Raw genomic sequence first — 20,299 nt, forward strand, 5'->3', positions numbered from 1 at the left:
GAAAACTCTTCTTCAAAGAGAATAAACACCAGCAATTCCACTCCTAGGTGTACTCCCAAGAGAAATGAATACGCGTGCACGCAGAGACATTCACACTCACACACAGCAGCATCTTTAACAGCCAGAAAGGGAAACAACCCAAATGTTCATCAACTGATGGACATGGTCTATCCATAAAGTGAACTCCTATCTGCAACACAAAGGAGTATAGTGTTGATATGTGCTACAAGATGGGGAACTTGGAAAACAATGCTATCTAAAGGAAGCCAACTACAAGAGACCACACACATATCATACAATAGTTCTTATATGAGATTTTCAAAAAAGACCAACATCTACAAGGAAAAGTAGACTGGTGATTTGCTGAGGGCCAGTGGAATGGACCTTTGTTGGCAAAGTAATGTCTCTGCTTTTTAATATGCTATCTAGGTTGGTAATAACCTTCCCTCCAAGGAGTAAGCGTCTTTTAATTTCATGGCTGGAATCACCATCTGCAGTGATTTTGGAGCCCAGAAAAATAGTCTGACACTGTTTCCACTGTTTCCCCAACTGTTTCCCATGAAGTGATGGGACCAGATGCCATGATCTTAGTTTTCTGAATGTTGAGCTTTAAGCCAACTTTTTCACTCTCCTCTTTCACTTTCCAGTGGTCATGTATGGACGTGAGAGTTGGACTGTGAAGAAAGCGGAGTGCCGAAAAATTGATGCTTCTGAACTGTGGTGTTGGAGAAGACTCTTGAGAGTCCCTTGGACTGCAAGGAGATCCAACCAGTCCATCCTAAAGGAGATCAGTCCTTGATGTTCATTGGAAGGACTAATGCTGAAGCTGAAACTCCAGTACTTTGGCCACCTCATGAGAAGAGTTGACTCATTGGAAAAGACCCTGATGCTGGGAGGGATTGGGGGCAGGAGGAGAAGGGGATGATAGAGGATGAGATGGCTGGATGACATCACCGACTCGATGGACATGAGTTTGAGTGGACTATGGGAGTTGGTGATGGACAGGGAGGGCTGGCTTGCTGTGATTCATGGGGTCGCAGAGAGTCGGACACGACTGAGCAACTGAACTGAGGCGGGTGGAGAGATGGGGGAGGAATGGCTTATGAGTACATTATTTCTCTTTAGGGGAATGAAATGTTTAACAAGTGACTGGTGATGGTCCTACAGCTCTGTGACTAAACTAAAAAGTCACTAAATTATACATTTTAAAGGGTGAATTGAATAATATGTGAATTACATTACAGTAAACCTACTGTCCTCCCCACCCCCCAAAAAAGGGCTAATGCGAAAAACAAAACAGAAAAACATCTGAGTGGCCGAAGTAAAGGCAACTACCTGAATCTATGTCTCCAAAATAAGACAAAGCAAATCACTACACAAAACCATTACCTTTGGTATAATTAAAAAAAAACAGAATATCCAAATTTCAAAACAGCTAGACACAGTGCTCAAATTTCAAAAATAAATAAAACAGGAAATGGTTAGAAAGAAAACAACTATTAGCACACAACTAGAAAACAGAAGAGACTACACAACAAATTCAAATGAATGGGATAACTTAGATAATGGAAAATTTTGTAAGGAAATATAGATTATTGAAACTGACTCTATTAGAAATTAAGTTTAAACAAACCAGTTACTGGAAGGAAACAGAGATAGTTACGAGGGAATTATCTCACAAAAAATACCAGGCACAGATATTTCACAGGGGAATTCCACCAACACATCAATGTCCAGAGAGCCCTGGTGCTCCATGAATCGTTCCAGAGCATTCTAACATTAAAGGGAGATTTCTGAACTCTTCTCAAGAAGCAATAACAACACTGACATCTAAATGTGATAATGACTCCCCATGATCAAGACAGAGCCCCCTCCAAACAGTACAGCCTAACACCATTTTTAAAAGCCTACATCACACAAATACATCATGAAAAGGTGGTTTATTTCCAAAAGTGGTGTATTAGGAAAGCCATTATATAAAGAGTTATATACTAGTAAAACTAGGGGAAAAAAGAAAATTCAGAGATTAAATTCATAGACCCTGAAAAGGCCTCTGACAAAATCCAACATTCACGACCAAGGGGTGGCGGGTAGGAGGGCGAATCAAGAAGACGCTTTCAATCTGTTTTATTATTTCCTTTTTTTCCCACACACATTATTTGAAAAGGAGAGGAGTTACTTTAGAAAGTCTTTAAGGTAATGATGGATATTCACATTTCATTTTATATCAGTAAGTGACAGTTTCTGAATAGGAGGCTGTAGTGTGCAATCTGAAAATGACAGAGAGGACCTTCTGTATTTGTTGTTACATGAACACCCATCCACTGGCCCATTCTGCACTTTGAATGGATATTTTATCCACTGTGATTTTATAATAGCATGAAAATGAAAGTCATTCAGTCATGTCTGACTCTCTGCAAACCCATGGACTATACAGTCCATGGAATTCTCCAGGCCAGAATACTGGAGTGGGTAGCCTTCAGGGGATCTTCCCAACCCAGGGATCGAACCCAGGTCTCTGGCATTGCAGGCGAATTCTTTACCAGCTAAGCCACAAGGGAAGACCAAGAATACTGGAGTGGGTAGCCTATCCCTCCCCCATCTTCCCAACCCAGGAATCAAAGCAGGGCCTCCTGCATTGCAGGTGGATTCGTTACCAATTGGGCTATCAGGGAAGTCCTATAATAGAAGTCTTACAGTTCAGTTCGGAGAAGGCCATGGCACCCCACTCCAGTACTCCTGCCTGGAAAATTCCATGGACGGAGAAGCCCGGTAGGCTGCAGTCCAGGGGTTGCTACGAATCGGACACAACTGAGCGACTTCACTTTTACTTTTCACTTTCATGCACTGGAGAAGGAAATGGCAACCCACTAGAGTATTCTTGCCTGGAGAATCCCAGGGACGGGGGGAGCCTGGTGGGCTGCCGTCTATGGGGTCGCACAGAGTCGGACATGACTGAAGCGACTTAGCAGCAGCAGGAGCAGTTCAGTTCAGTTGCTCAGTCGTGTCCAACTCTTTGCGATCCCAAGAACTGCAGCACACTAGGCCTCCCTGTCCATCACCAACTCCCGGAGTCCACTCAAACCCATGTCGGTGATGGCATCCAACCATCTCATCCTCTGTCATCCCCTTCTCCTCCTGCCCTCAATCTTTCCCAGCATCAGGGTCTTTTCAAATGAGTCAGCTCTTCGCATCAGGTGGCCAAACTACTGGAGTTTCAGCTTCAACATCAATCCCTCCAATGAACACCCAGGACTGATCTCCTTTAGGATGGACTGGTTGGATCTCCTTGCAGTCCAAGGGACTCTCAAGAGTCTTCTCCAACATCCATACATGACTACTGGAATAACCATAGCCCTGACTAGATGAACCTTTGTTGACAAAGTATTGTCTCTGCTTTTTAATATGCTGTCTAGGTTGGTCATAACTTTCCTTCCAAGGAGGAAGCGTCTTTAATTTCATGGCTGCAATCACCATCTGCAGTGATTCTGGAGCCCAGAAAAATAAAGTCAGCCACTGTTTCCCCATCTATTTGCCACGATGAAGTGATGGGACTGGATGCCATGATCTTAGTTTTCTGAATGTTGAGCTTTAAGCCAACTTTTTCACCTTCCTCTTTCACGTTCATCAAGAGGTTCTTTAATTCTTCTTCACTTTCTGCCATAAGGGTGGTATCACCTGCACATCTGAGGTTATTGATATTTTTCCCGGCAATCTTGAGGGATGTGTTATTCTTTGGTTTTTTTCCCTCCTTGGGAAGAAGCTAGGACTAATCTTTTATTCCGTATGCTTTAATGCTGTAAACTTATATCTTCCTTGATAATACCTGTATTTAAAAATTTAAAATGTAACATAAAAATATTAAAGAAATGCCCCCAGTGAAAATGTCCGGAACTCTCATGGAGGGGAGAGATGAATAACTACTTCTGAGGATTTGCTTGTGAACAGTGAGTGCAGTTTCTGGCTGCAGGAGACGGGGCCTCAAAGCCAGCTGATCGCACGCTGCAGGGCGTCATCCTGCTGTGTCAGCACTCCCTAGGCTCCCTTCGTAACTACCCAGGAGGTCTTTGATTCCAAGCCCTGACTGCAGATGAGACTCACTTGGGATAAGTGTCAAAAGTGCTTGACCATTTTCAACCCCTCAACCAATACCAATTAAATAAAACTAGATGAGGGCGATGGCAGGTATTCTCTTAAAAATCTCACATCATGCAAAATGCCAGGCTGGATGATTCCCAAGCTGGAATCAAGAGTGCCAGGAGAAATATCAACAACTTCAGATATGCAGATGAAACCACTCTAATGACAGAAAGTGAAGATGAAATAAAAAGCCTCTTGATGAAGGTGAGAGAATGAAAAAGCTGGCTTAAAACTCAACATTCAAAAACCTAAGATCATGGCATCTGGTCCCAACACTTCACAGCAGACGGACAGGGGAAAAGTGGAAACAGTGACAGATTTTATTTTCTTGGACCCCAAAATCACTGTGGACAGTGACTGCAGCCACAAAATTAAAAGACGCCTGCTCTTCGGAAGGAAAGTCATGACAAACCTAGACATATTAAAAAGCAGAGACATCACCTTCCCAACAAAATTCCATCTAGTCAAAGCCATGGTTTTTCCAGTAGTCATGTATGGATGTGAGAGCTGGAGCATAAAGAAGCTGAGCACCAAAGAATTGATGCTTTCAAACTGTGGTGCTGGAGAAGACTCTGAGAATCCCTTGCACTGCAAGGAGATCAAACCAGTCAATCCTAAAGGAAATCAACCCTGAACATGTGCTGGCAGGACTGATGCTGAAGCTCCAATCCTTTGGCCACCTAATTCAAAGAGCCAACTCATTGGAAAAAACCTTGATGCTGGGAAAGATTGAGGGCAGGAGGAGGAAAAGGGGATGACAGAGGATGAGATGGTTGGATGCCATCACTGACTCAATGGTTATGAGTTTGAGCAAGCTCTGGGAGACAGTGAAGGACAGGAAAGCACGCACAGAAAGCTGTGGGTGCCCAACAGCAACAAAGTGATTCTAATGGACAGTCAAGCTAAAAATCTCAGCCTTAAAACACTGTGAACATCAGATGTGAGTGGCCGTCACAACTCCACAAGGTTCAGCGACCCCCACACTCCCTCCCTCTCGGGGAAGGCCCCTCTGAAACCTGCGCAGACTGACACTGTCACCACTGTTTCATCTGGCCTCTCCTCCATTGCACCACAGTCTACTCTCCATTGGGCTGTAAGGATTATTATTCTAGAGCAAATCTGAAACTGCTGTTCCACTACCCTCCACATTTGCAGTATCCTGAAAGGCACGGCCAACGTGCTTCCCAGCACCGGTCCTGGCTCTGACACTCGTCACCACTGCTTCCACTTCAGCAGGCCACGAACATCAACCTCTGAGCTTTCACATTCTTCTCTGCTTGGGATTCCTATCGCTTCTCACCCTTTGACATTCAGTTTCACTGCTGTCTCCTTCCTAAAACCATCCCAGTCCTCCACGGGCAGCAGTCCTGTCTTGTATGCTCCCTGAGTACCCACGCCCACTCTGACCCCGCACAAGCACAGTAAGTAGCCTGGATGTCAGAGCTCCACTTGGAGGGAGCTACACAAGCTTCTGTAGTCCCAGCTAAGCCCAACCCTGCACCAGTCTAACACAAAGTGGCTGATCAGCATTACTGCACTATAAGTATCTGACTAACTATTCAATTTAACTCCATTTCCCTTTACAGAGTTGTCTTTTTTACAACTCACACGAATTTGAGCACTAAACACTCATTAGCAGCCGTAGTAGTCCCAAGGATTTGGAATTTTCTGCATCTCCAAATAAAATCAAGCAGGGCAACTATACAACAAAAACCCACAGACATTCAAAACAAAACGAGGTAACCAATACACCCCATTGAGGATGCAGGTGGAGATGAGCAACACCTGTTAAGACTTGTGTGCTCCCAACTTGAGAAGAGAGCCACAGACAGCTGACATCCCCAAAACCAGAGGAACTCCCAAATAACTGACATAATAGCAGCTGAAATCAGTCATCAATGAGAGCAGGAGCCTGCAGAGAGTATGAATGGTGGGAGCGGTGTCACCCCAGGATTTCTCAACACGGACGTGCCAGGCCCTGTGAAGACTGTGGGTTCAGACTCCAGCGCACAGGAGAGCACAACATACAAGGTACAAAGGGCACAGGCCTAGAAAGTGTCCGAAAACACCAGCTATGTTTCTTGAGCATACAAGAAGCATACACAAGAGCATACACAAGACGACTAAGCCAATTTCTAAAAGCTCAAGAAAGCTAATTTACCATAAAAATGAACAAAAAAGGGATTATGATAAAACCCCCAACAAAATTACTATAGAAGACAGTGAGCAGCAGAATATCCCTAAGGAAAATGAAAGCATGGCAAAAAGAGTGCTCCAAAGAAAGAAAAATAAAGGATCAAAACTGCGAATTTTATGAAACAAGTGGAAAGGCATAAAGAAAACTTACAGGACATAAAAATACAAACAAGAATTTTAAAAACTAAAAAATGAGGCCGACAGAATTCATGCTAATTAGAAAATTTTAAAAGCTATTTTATATAGGAACACAAATAAATATACTACCATGAAAGAAACAAAGTAAAACAGAGAAATCATTTTTAAACAGAAATGATTCAGGGATTTTTTAAAAAAGGATTTGAGAGGAAATGACAAATAATGAAGACAGGCGAAAGAGATACAATACATAAATAAAAGGAGTTCCTAAAGAACAAACCAAAATAAAAGAAAAAATAAAACAGTAACACTAGAATTAAATAATATTTCCTTTCCTATATACACGATATAGATAGATAAAAAACCGTACATACTCAAAGGACACAAATCCCTGTAAATATCTGAGAAAACCAATTCAGAGGAAACACCAAAATATATTCAAGTAAACTGACTAGATATTAAGGAAGAAGACTCATTTGTATCTAGGCAAAATTTTAAAAGAAATAAAAATCAGATTACCATCACATTAGGGTAGTGACCCATTATGCCAAAATACTCAAGGGAACCAGTGAGTTATGGGGTTTTATGTCCATTAAAGCTAATCTTCAAGTATAAAAGGGCAGAAATAAGCTACTAAACATGTAAAAAGACCTTAGGGAATACTGGTTTTCATGATCCTTTGCTAATAGAAAATAACTTTCTGACAATCAACATGACAAGCATCACATGAAAAAGACTGGTGATAAATATACACCTACTTACAATACTAAGATTAAGTGAGGATTAAAGGATGAACGGGTTAAAGTTTATAACTACTATATGATCAAGATAGCTGTAAAACCATTTTTTAAATGGGAAGAGAAACAGTGTGAGCACTTGCTAAAAAAACTTGTAATACTGTTTCCAGTAATCAAAATTGACAGTAGTATAATTATTATTATCCCAAGGCAATTGTATACTCTGTAGTGGATTTACAAAAAGACTAGCATGGTGCTTTTCAGAGGCATTTTCAAAAGAAATGGAAAATAATCCACTTTTCTCACATATTGTTAACCATAGAAAAATTTAGATGCATCAAAATACAGTTGATTTTCATATCTTTACATGAGAAAATGTTCAAGATAATGATTTTTTTATTATGGTGATGGGAGAACTGGTTTAAAACAGTATAATATGATCTCATTTATTTGTATGTGCACACACAAACATGGCTATAGTTTTTGGATGAATTAAAAGCATCAGAAGAATTTTATTTCCATAATATTTCATTCTTTCAAGACCACAGGCAGCCACAAGCAACACTAACCTGTACTTCCACCTTTGCCTGGTAGTGAAACTAATCTGATGGTAAACAGGAGGCCTACAATCTGTTCAGTTACTTTCCAATTTCACTGGACACTAGACATGCCCACTCCTCTACATTATAACTGCTTCTGCACAGAGTAGTTACAACAGGGGCCATATGGCCAGCAAAGCTGAAACTATTTACTGTCTGACCTTTTCTATCAAGAGGAATGGTTTGCCCACTCATGTGCTGAAATTTTCTTTATTTTTTAGTTGAAGAATAATTGCTTTACAGAATTTTGTTGTTTTCTGTTAAACATCAACCTGAATCAGCTATAGGTGTACATATGACCCTTCCCTCTTGAACCTCCCCGCCATCTCCCTCCCCATCCCACCCCTCTAGGTTGACACAGGAACACCTGTTTCAGTTCTCTGAGGCACAGCAAATTCCCACTGGCTATCTATTTTACATATGGTACCATAAGTTTCCATGTTACTCTCTCCATACATCTCATCCTCTCCTCCCCTCTAAGTATTTATTGATCCCTTAAAAGACTTTTTAAAGGGGGCGGGGGGAAGGGTCCTGAAAGTTGCTGGCTGACTCAGTTGCTGAAATAGAACTGCACAATATGAATACACATCTCCTCCAAAGACTCTTCTGTCTCCTTAAAAAATGCTCAACTTTCAAGATTCTCCTTGCCTTTTTTCCCTCATGTTTTTATGCCAAATTTCTACAACTACATTTCTGTATTTATTCTAAAGCTTAATTCTAACTTTTCTCACCTTACACACACAGTTTACTTCTACAATTTCTGTCGTTTGCCTCCTCTTCCCTTCTTCCAATCTACCCTCAACATTCTATGGAAACTATTCTAGTTACATGTTTTCACAGTGGACAAGGGGTCAAAAATTTTTTGGACCAAATGGATCCTTGGCAATCATTTGCTCAAGTTCCTTTTCACCAATGAATTAAAAAAGCCTGGAGTCCTATAGTCACTTCACTAACCAATAACTAGATCACACATAGGATCTCTGTGGACTTGGTGAGGAGATGAGGATTTTCTCAACTCTGATATGCTTCAGTTCTGTGAGATCCCAAGAGATCTGAACAGACCTCTTCAAAATTAGAGGTGAGCCCAGATTAGGTCAGAAGTCTCAAGACCCCTAACAGCTTTTCCACAGTACCTTGGTAGTTTTCAAAACGTTGCTTAAACCTCTACGGCCGTCAAATTTGTCTTTTTGGACCTCTGCATCCTTCATCAGATGCTTGGCTACTCTGTGTGTCCCCAGTGACTCTTACACTGAGACTCTCACTCCTGCAGATCTGGTTCCAAAATTACAGCTTTCATTTTTATTCCTATTCCACTTTTCTATTTCCAACTTCCTACAGGACACCTCCAGAATACCCCCTTAGGGAATACCAGACCACCTTACCTGCCTCCTGAGAAATCTGTATGCAGGTCAAGAAGCAACAGTTAGAACCAGACAAGGAACAAGGAACTGGTTTCAAACAGGGAAAGGAGTACATCAAAGCTGTATATTGTTACCCTGCTTATTTAACTCATATGCAGAGTATATCACACAAAATGCCAGGCTGAAACAAGCACAAGCTGGTAATCAAGATTGCTGCAAAAATATCAATAACCTCAGATATGCAGACGACACCACCCTTATGGCAGAAAGCAGAGAGAAACTGAAGAGCCTCTTGACCAAAGTGAAAGTGGAGACAGAAAAACCTGGCTTAAAACTCAACATTCAGAAAACTAAGATCATGGCATCCAATCCCATCGCTTCATGGGAAATAGATGGGGAAACAATGGAAACAGGGACAGACTTTATTTTCTTGGGCTCCAAAATCACTGCAGATGGTGACTGCAGCCATGGAATTAAAAGATGCTTGCTTCTTGGAAGAAAAGCTATGAGCAACCTAGTTCAGTTCAGTTCAGTTCAGGTGCTCAGTGGTGTCCGACTCCCTGCGACCCCATGAACCAGAGCACGCCAGGCCTCCCTGTCCATCACCAACTCCCGGAGTTCACCCAAACTCATGTCCATTGAGTCGGTGATGCCATCCAACCATCTCATCCTCTGTCATCCCCTTCTCCTCCTGCCCTCAGTCTTTCCCAGCATCAGGGTCTTTTCAAATGAGTCAGCTCTTTGCATCAGGTGGCCAAAGTATTGGAGTTTCAGCTTCAACATCAGTCCTTCCAATGAACACCCAGGACTGATCTCCTTTAGGATGGACTGGTTGGATCTCCTTGCAGTCCAAGGGACTCTGAAGAGTCTTCTCCAACACCACAGTTCAAAAGCATCAATTTTTTGGCGCTCAGCCTTCTTTATAGTCCAACTCTCACATCCATACATGACTACTGGAAAAACACCATAGCCTTGACTAGATGGACCTTTGTTGGCAAAGTCATGTCTCTGCTTTTTAATATGCTGTCTAGGTTGGTCATAACTTTTCTTCCAAGGAGTAAGCGTCTTTTAATTTCATGGCTGCAGTCACCATCTGCAGTGATTTTGGAGCCCCAAAAAATAGTCAGCCACTGTTCCCACTGTCTCCCCATCTATTTGCCATGAAGTGATGGGACCAGATGCCATGATCTTAGTTCTGAATGCTGAGTTTTAAGTCAACTTTTTCACTCTCCTCTTTCACTTTCATCAAGAGGCTCTGTAGTTCTTCTTCACTTTCTGCCATAAGGGTGGTGTCATCTGCATACCTCAGGTTATTGATATTTCTCCCAGCAATCTTGATTCCAGCTTGTGCTTCTTCCAGCCCAGCGTTTCTCATGATGTACTCTGCATATAAGTTAAATAAGCAGGGTGACAATATACAGCCTTGACATACTTCTTTTCCTATTTGGAACCAGTCTGTTGTTCCATGTCCAGTTCTAACTGTTGCTTCCTGACCTGCATATAGGTTTCTCAAGAGGCAGGTCAGGTGGTCTGGTATTCTCATCTCTTGAAGAATTTTCCAGAGTTTCTTGTGATCCACACAGTCGAAGGCTTTGGCATAGTCAATAAAGCAGAAGTAGATGTTTTTCTGGAACTCTCTTGCTTTTTCAATGATCCAGCGAATGTTGGCAATTTGATCTCTGGTTCCTCTGCCTTTTCTAAAACCAGCTTGAATATCTGGAAGTTCACGGTTCACGTATTGTTAAAGCCTGGCTTGGAGAATTTTGAGCATTACTTTACTAGCGTGTGAGATGAGCAACCTAGACAGCATATTAAAAAGTAGAGACTTTGCCAACAAAGGTCAGTCTAGTCAAAGCTATGGTTTTTCCAGTAGTCATGTATGGATGTGAAAGCTGGACCATAAAGCAAGCTGAGCACCAAATAATTAATGCTTTTGAACTGTGGTATTGGAAAAGACAATAAGAGTCCCTTGGACCACAAGGAGATCAAACCAGTCAATCCTAAAAGAAATCAGTCCTGAATGTTCATTGGAAGGACTGATGCTGAGGCTGAAGCTCCAATACTTTGTCCACCTGATGTGAAGAACTGACTCACTGGAAAAGACCCTGATGCTGTCAAAGACTGAAGGCAGGAGGAGAAGGGGGCGAAAGACAATGAGATGGTTGGATGGTGTCACTGACTCGATGGACACGAGTCTGAGCAAGCTCCAGGAGTTGGTGATGGACAGGGAAGCCTGGTGTGCTGTAGTCCATACAGTCACATAGAGTTGGACATGACTGACTGACTGACCGAACTGAACAGGACACCTCCAATTGGGGGTGTCCTTCTCCAAAACTGTCCTTTTCTCCACAAAACTGAACTTACCACCAATGTTCTTTAAAAAAAAAAGCCAAACTTTGGCCCCTTTCTTATCAATGTTACTACTTTTTTATTTGATTCATTTTATTACATATACATGTAGTTTATGTGATAGAACTACAACAGTTTTGAATTTTAGGTATTATATTCCATAAATATTCCCTATATTTAAAGTTAAATTTTACATGTGAGAAGAGCATTATATGCTGAGTCCAGAGACCTGCAGTCAAGATGCTCCTCTTTGGGACCATTTCCCTAGACCTTTCTGAGACTTAATTTATTCCATGTGGTTATTGACACCTGTCGTAATGCTGTGAAAGACTGGGGGCAGCAGAGGATTCAACGGTTGGATGGCATCACTGACTCAACGGACATGAATTTGAGAAAACTCTGGGAGATAGCGAAGGACAGGGAAGCTTGGCATGCTGCAGTTCATGGGGTCGCAAAGAGTCTGACATGACTCAGTGACTGAACACCACCACAGAGAATTAAATAAAGGCTCTGAAACATCCATAATGCACTCTAAATATACACAATGGCATCCAACCAGATAAAACAAACCTAGCTTAGCTTATATCCTCACCTCAGTGTAAATGCTTACGTCTACCCATCATACACTAGTTGGAAGCTACTCAACAAACATGCAGAATTCCACCCTCCTGGCCTCTTTTCTCAGAACAGCTTTATTGACATATAAATGCATGTCACATCTCGTATCAGTACTTCATTTCTTGTTCAGCAATATTCCATTGTGCAGATGTAACACATTTTGCTTATTCATCATTGTTGAATGGGCATGTGGGCTATTTGCAGTTTCAGGCTACTGTGAATAATGTTGCTATGAACATTCATGTTTAAGCTGTTGTGTTGGTATCCGTCTTCATTTCTCTTGGGTATATGCCTAGGAGTAGAGCTGCTGGTCACATGTAATTCTATGTTTACCTCTTGAATACCTTGGTTTACCACAGCTGGCTCTGCCAGCCAATATCCACATCTTCATCAACACTTATTACTGTCTGCTTCTGTGATCACAGCCATTCCACTCTCACTTTTGACATCTAGTTCCCTGATGGTCAATGCCACTGAGCACCTTTTCATATGTTTACTGAATAGTTCTGTATCTTCTTCGGAGAAATGTCTCATTAAAATCTTCAGTCCATTTAAAAAACTGAACTGTCTTTTTACTTCTCAATTTCTGTGTTCTGGATACAAGTCCCTTCTCATGCATCCTTCATGCTCAGTCACTCAGTCATTTCCGACTCTTTGTGATCCCATGGACTGTAGCCCTCCAGGGTCCTCTGTCCATGGAATTCTCCAGGCCAGAATACTGCAGTGGGTTGCCATTGTCTCCTCCAGAGATCTTCCCAACCCATGGATCAAACCCGCATCTCCCTTGTCTTTCTGTGCTGCAGGCAGATTCTTTACTGCTGAGCCACCAGGGAAGCCCCTATCAGATACCCAATTTGCAGATATTTTCTTTCTCCCGTTCTATGGGTTATCCTCTTCACATTCTTACTGAAAGTTTCTTGGTTTCCTTTGAAACACAAAAAATTTTACTTTTGATGCAGCCTCATTTTACCTGTTTACTCTTTAATTGCTTGTATTTTCAAGATCTTACCTAAGAAATCACTGCCTAACCTGAGGTCATAAAGACTTATTCCTATGTTTTTTTCTAACTTACATTTAGGTTTTGAGCATGTAGGTTAATTATGTTCCTGGTGTGAAATAGGAGTCAAAATTCACTAGTTTCCATGCGGTCAACCAGTTGTCCCAGTATTATCAGTTAGGACTATTCCTTTTTTCACTGAATTATCCCGGCCCCTTGTTCCAAGGTTATTTATTCAACTACCTCTCTATTTGAAACACTTATCTGCTTGACCTTGTATTATCTATCTCTTAACTAGATTCCTTGCTTTCAACACACTTTCCCCATTTAATTTTTTTAGTTTTAGGTGTACAACATACTGCTTAAATTTTTTTTTACTCACATATAGTTTATAATATTATTTTCAAGTATACAATATCACGATACAAGTTTTTATAGATTATACTTTCAGTTACTACAAAAATATTGGCTATAATCCCATCCTATATAATATAACCCTATAGCTTATTTTATAAATAGTAGTCTTATCTCTTAACCCCTCTACTCCTCCCTCTACTCCTATCTTGAACCTCCCATTTCCTCTCTTTACTGGTAACCACTAGTTCGTTCTCTATATCTGTGTCTGTTTCTTTTTTGTTACATTCACCAGTTTTATTTTTGATTCTGCATATCGTCTTTTTCTGTCTAGTAAGTGTAATACTCTCTAGGTCCACCCATGTTGTTGCAAATGGCCTTATTTCATTCTTCTTTACGGGTGAGGAATATTCCATACCATCTGGTGGCTCAGACAGTAAAGAATCTGCCACCCGCAACGTGGGAGAGACCTGGGTTTGATCCCTGGGTTGGGAAGATCCCCTGGAGGAGAAGCATGGCCATCCACTCCAGTATTCTTGCCTGGAGAATCCCCATGAACAGAGGAGCCTGGCAGGCTACAGTCCATGGGGTCGCAAAGAGTTGGGCACAAATAAGCAACTATGCACAGCACAATATTTCACCGCATTTATGCACCACATCTTCTTTACCCATTCACCTGCTGATGAACACTTAGGTTGTTTCAGTATCTTGGTTATTATAACTAGTGCTGCTAGGAGCACTGAGGAGCATGTATCTTTACAAATTAAACTACTTTGTTTTCTTCGAATATACACCCACAAGTGGAACTGCTAGATTATATGGTAGTTCTATTTTTGGCTTTCTGAGGAACCTCTGTACTGTTTTCCATGGAAGTTGCACTAATTTACATTCCCACCAGTGTACTAGGGTTTCCATTTCTCCACATCCTCACCAACACTTGTTATTTGTAGACTTTTTGATGACGGCCATGCTCAAGGTCCCAAGAGGTCCTGGGACTGGTGTCAGTCTGTTGGCAGGTAGGGATGAGGTCCAGGGGACCATAGGGCTGATGCCCACCCACCAGTGAGTAGAAAGAGGTTCAGGGCCTAGTACCAGCCAACTGGTGGGCAGAGGCAGGTCCTGGGGTCTCTGGCTGCAGGGAACCCAGGAACCACTGGTGAGAGGGGCTGAGGCCCAAAGGGTGCTGGGCTAGTGCCTGCCCACTGCTGTGTGAAGCTGCTCTCACAGCTGTGCCAATTCACAAATGGGTGCAGCCAGGTCCCCGGGTCTCTGGCTATAGGCCCTGGGGGTCCTGGTGCTAATGAGTTGGAAGGATGATTCCAAAATGATCCTTGCTAGCAACCAGGGGCCACAGGTTAGAATGAGCTCCCCAAAATGGGCGCTGCCAGTGTCTGTGTTCCCTGGGAGCCCTGTGGTTGCCTCCTGACTCTCTAGGAGGCTCTCCTAGGTAAGAAGGTAGATCTGATCCAGGTTCCTTTCAAATTACTGCTCTACCTTGGGTCCTGGACAGTGTGAGATGTTCTGTGCCCCTTTAAGAGTGAAGTCTCTACTTTTCACAGTCCTACTGGTGTTCAAAGCCAAGGCCTGGGGTTTCTGGGGGCTCGTCTTCCTGGTGCAGGACCCCTGGGCTGGGGAGCCTGATGTGGAACTCACATTCCACTCTTCAGGGAGAACCTCTGCAATTGTGATCATCCTCCCAATTTGTGGGTCGCCCACCTAAAGGTATGGGTCTTGACCATGACTCCACCCCTCCAGCCCATCTCATGTGGCTCCTTATCATCTTTAGTTGTAGATCTTTATATGCCCGATCTTAGTCATCAGTAACTGCTCTGTAAATAGGTGTTCATTCTGGTGTACCCACGAGACCAGGTGAGCTCAAGGTCTTCCTTCTCTGCCATCATGGCCAAGCCTCTCTCAAACTTCTCTCAACCCTGTAATTCTTTAGTATAGAAATATCATTTAATCTTTCACATATAATAATTTTTCAGAAAATAAAAAAGTAGAGGGAACCAACTCATTCCTGAGCATTTATTCATTTCTCAAAGAACTATAAACATATACATACGTGTTTTCTAAGGGAGAACATCTGAAAGTAAAGAAAACCATGGGTACGTCATGGGAGGGAAGGGTGGGACACAGGGTCCCCTGAATGCACTACCATCTCAAGCGAGAGACCTGGCACCTGCCACTACTACAGCCGTTATATACACGACTACTAAGCACCCAAAACGTGGCTATTCTTACCGTTTCAAATGTGCTGAAATTGCAAGATGTGCACCGGTTTTCTAAGACTCAGTATGGAAAAGAAAAAGCAAAGTATAGTGTATCAATTTTTAAATATTAATTACATGCTGAAAATGACAGTATTTTGGATATACTGATTTAAATAAAGATTATAAAATCAATTCACACACAGTTTACATTTTTCAATGTGAAGACTAGGAAAATTATAATTACATTGTGGTTTTTATTATATTGCTAGTGGGCAATGCTGTTATTTTATCTCTGAAAAGCGACTGTGTTGAATATACAGGCCTCCTAGTAAATTAAGCTTCATTGGGCATAACTAAGTACACCAACCATTAAAAGGATAATACAAGAGGAGATGGGATAAACAACCACCTGGGGCATATATTCATCTATCACTGAGGATAAAAAAATCCATGAGGCAAGGAATGCTGTCTATTTCTTTTCTGATAAACTTCCCAGAACTACAACAGTGCGTGGCATAGAGTGGAGCTAAATTACTCAGCTTTGAAGGATATAGGATTTCAATGGTTTCTAGTTTTCTAAGAAGAGAGTTTCCTCTGAAGATGCAAACAGAAGAACGAGGAAACACAGAAGCATGTCATACATTATTCTGGACAGTAAACAGCAGAAAATGGTAGTTTAATCCACAGAATTTTTATTCTTTTGAAAAACAAAGTTACCTTCGCTTTTCACATAACTGACATGGGATGTCAAAGAATATGGATTTGCCTTTATCTGTCAAGACACAGTGTCTGTAACTCCAGGTTACTGCCAAAAGCATATAGCCTCAAATTATCTCCTTCACACTACTGTTCCAAAAGTTCACTTGGCTCACCTCTAGGAGAATGACTGTCTCACTCCTTTGCCAGTGTGTCTTAAATATGTGATGCTAGAAGCCACAGCCCTCCCTTTCAAACATGTGGTTTTAAACATACACATGAGGGGTTCCATCCCAGACTGAAAGAATTCAGATCTTGAGGAGTGGGGATGATCCAGTTACTCTTCTTTACAATAAACCTGGAGGGCTACTGCTCTCCATCAGTGGTCAGCAGACCATGGACTGTGGGCTAAATCCAGCGAGCTGCCACTGTGTAAATAAAGCTCTCCTAGGACAGAGCGACACCCATCTGTTAACCCACTCTCTACGGCTGCTTCTGCAACCATAAAGTAGCTGTGACAGAGATGCATGCCCTGCAAGGCCTGAAGTATTTATTAGCTGGCTCTTCACAGTAAAAGTTTGCTGACAGTGCTCTAGATAGTCCATATTTTATTCTGGATCAACTCAGAAAACCAAAGGAAAGACATCTGGAAGACAGTTCGGCAGCCTCAGAGAATGAAGTCAACTGAATTATGCTTTGGTGTTAAGTCTCTGGGCTTACAGTGACAGGTCTATTTTTAAAAACCTTCAAAAACGCTTCCTGAAGCGTTGCTGAGGATTTCCATTCTGTCCTAGTCTCTGATGAGGCCCAGAGGCACACAGCTCTGTGTTCCCGGCACAACAGTAAACATGTTTGAAAACCAAAGAATTGTGAACTATACACACTCATTTTCTCTTCGAGTTATTTTTTGATGACATTTTTCTGGGCTGCTACCCTCCTCAAAGCAAAAGAAACCTGAAGCCCAGGAAGAGTAAGAGAACGGAATCCACACTGATCTTCTCTTCAGACAGAAGCTCCAGACCTTTTCCTTAGGACCACCACTTTCATGAAGAGCTGGTGGGACGCTTTTAAATTAACACATTCAGAAAATCAGACTTTTGTTTCTTCACCATTCAGAATGTTTTCCTACTTGGCCTAAGCCAATGAGACAGATCTGGAGAAAATAAACTAGCATTTGCCCAAAACTGAGAAAACCTGGCAACACAGTAAAAAAGGAGAAACATACTTAAGCTAATTTAAGTGTCTTATTTTATTTTACTTATTTAAAAACTAAAAAAGGTATTAGAGGAAAAAAAATGTAATATGGTATGTGGTTAAATGACACCCTATGGTCTCAAATGATCTAGCTTCTACCTTAAGAAATTATAAAAAGAACAGCAACTTAAACCCAGTATAAGTAGAAGAAACATTAAAATAAGAGCAGAAACCAGTGAAATACAAAGCAGAAAATTTTTAAAAATCACTAAGAAAAACAGGTATTTTGAAAAATCAATATAATTGTTGTAAACCTACAGTCAGACTGACCAAAAAATGAGAAGGCACAGATTATCAATATAAAAAATGAAAATATTATAGACCCTAAGACATTAAAATACAGGAGTGTTATGAACAACTTTATGTCTATAAATCTGGTAATTTAGATAAAAGGAACAAATACTTTGAAAGGTACAAACTACCAAAGCTACAAAAAAAAAAAACTCTCCAAAAGCTAAGAAGAAATATATAACCTGAAGAGTCCTATACAAAATCAAAGAAAATAGGTGTTTAGTTAAAAGCTTTTTCATGAAGAAAACTCCACAACCAGACAGCTACACTGTGAGTTGAGAGAATTTCAACTGTACACGGAGTCTGCCAGGAAGCACAGCAGGGAGGAGACAGGCAGCCTTCCTCACTCCTAAACCAGCACACACACAAGAAAAAAGTACTAACCAATATCCTAAACCAGCACACACATGAGGAGAAAGTACTAACCAATTCCTAAACCAGTACACACGAGGAGAAAGTACTAACCAATATCCTAAACCAGCACAACACATGAGAAAAAAGTACTAGCCAATATCCTAAACCAGCACACACACGAGAAAAAAGTACTAACCAATAACCTAAACCACCAGTACACACACAAGGAGGAAGTACTAACCAGTATCCTTCATGAATGCAGAAACAAGTGTCTCCACAGAACATCAGCAAATCAATCCAGCCATATGTAAAATGAGCAATACATCACAACTAGGCAGAATTTATCCTGGGAATGGAAGGCTATTCAACTCCAAAAAGCAAGAAACTGAACATACCAACAGACTAAAACCTTTAGAGTGACAACTTTAATCAATTTAATGATAATCTCCATCAATACTTAGGAAAAAAGCATGGGCAAAAATACAACATCTCCTTATGACTTTAAAAAAAGGCCTTTTAGCAAAGTAAGTATAAAAGGGCACTTCCTCAACCTATTAAATGGCAAAATAGAAACACAAGGCCACTTCTTTAACCTCATAAAAGGCATCTACAAAACCTTACTGCCAACATCATACACAAGGGTGAAAAAAATGTCTGCTCACAGTACCTATTCAACAATATCCTGGGAGGACAGTCAGGCAAGAAAAAGAAACAAACAGCTTACAGATCAAAAAAGATGATATAAAACCGCTTCTATTCACAAATGACTGCCCACATAGAAAAATGCAAAAAGAAATCTACCATGAAAGTTCCTAGAACTTGTAAGTTTAGAAGTTCTAAGTTCACTATTAAAAGAAACAAAAATCAACTGTATTTCTACCTATTAATACACAATCAAAAACTGAAATTTAAAAACTACTATTTACAACAGCATGAGGAAACATAAAATATGCTTGTACAAAAATCTTAACAAAGTGTGTGTAGAATCTATATGCTGAAAACTACAAAACAGTACTAAGGCAAATGTAGAGACATACTACATCCATAATTTATACTGTTGAGGAATACTCAATACTGTTAAGATATCAATTCTCCCCAAATGGATCTACAGGTTCAATGCAACCCCAACGAGAATCCTAGCAGATTTTTTTGTAATTTGACAAACATTCTAAAATTCATATAGCAAGGCAAAGGAATTAGTTAAAATAATTAAAAAATAATAGTACATTTGGAGGAGTCACACTACCTGATTTCCACACTTAATATAAAGTTACAATTATCAAGGCAGAAATAACTAGCAAAAGGATAGACACATAGCTCAAAAGAACAAACTAGGGAAAGACCCACACATACATGGTCATTGATTTTTTTTTTTTAAAGATTGTTTTTGATGTGGACAATTTTTAAAGTCTTTACTGCATCAGTTACAGTACTGTTTCTGTTTTATGTTTGGGATTTTTGGCTGTGAGGCACGTGGGATCTTAGTTTCCCAACCAGGGACTGAACCAGCACACTCTGCACTGGAAGGCCACATCTCAAACACTGGACCCCCAGGAGAGTCCCAGTCATTTATTTTTGACTAAGATAGAAAGCAATTAAATGAAGAAAGGATAACCTTTTCATAAGTGGTTGTTCAAAAAAGTGGACATCTGTATTAAAAAAAAAATCCCTTCCCTTATTTTATAATACAAACAATTTAATTAAAAAAAAAAAAAAAAAAACTTCCAGAAGAAAATAACAGGAATAATAATTGGGACCTTGGGTTTGGCAGAATTCTCAGATACAAATCTAAAAGCAAAATTGATAAAGGCAAAAATGAATAAATTAGATTTTATCAAAATTAAAAACGTATGCTCTACAAAAGACACTGTTAAGAGCAGGGAAAAGGCAAGTCACAGAGAAAAATATGTGCAAAACAGTATCTAGTAAAGAACTTGTATCTAGAAGATATTAAAACTTTCAAAACTCAGTAAAAACTTCTGTGCACCAAGGGATACGGCCA

At 40.8% G+C, this 20,299-nt stretch overlaps 1 protein-coding gene across 8 annotated transcripts in view; it reads right to left on the reverse strand.

Moving 5' to 3' along the window:
* Positions 1-20,299, reverse strand: part of TJP1 (tight junction protein 1) — a 260,221-nt gene that overhangs the window by 59,960 nt on the left and 179,962 nt on the right. The gene's annotated exons all lie outside the window — the stretch shown is intronic.

The sequence above is a fragment of the Cervus elaphus genome, chromosome 13 (genome assembly GCF_910594005.1).
Source record: "Cervus elaphus chromosome 13, mCerEla1.1, whole genome shotgun sequence".
NCBI lineage: Eukaryota > Metazoa > Chordata > Mammalia > Artiodactyla > Cervidae > Cervus > Cervus elaphus.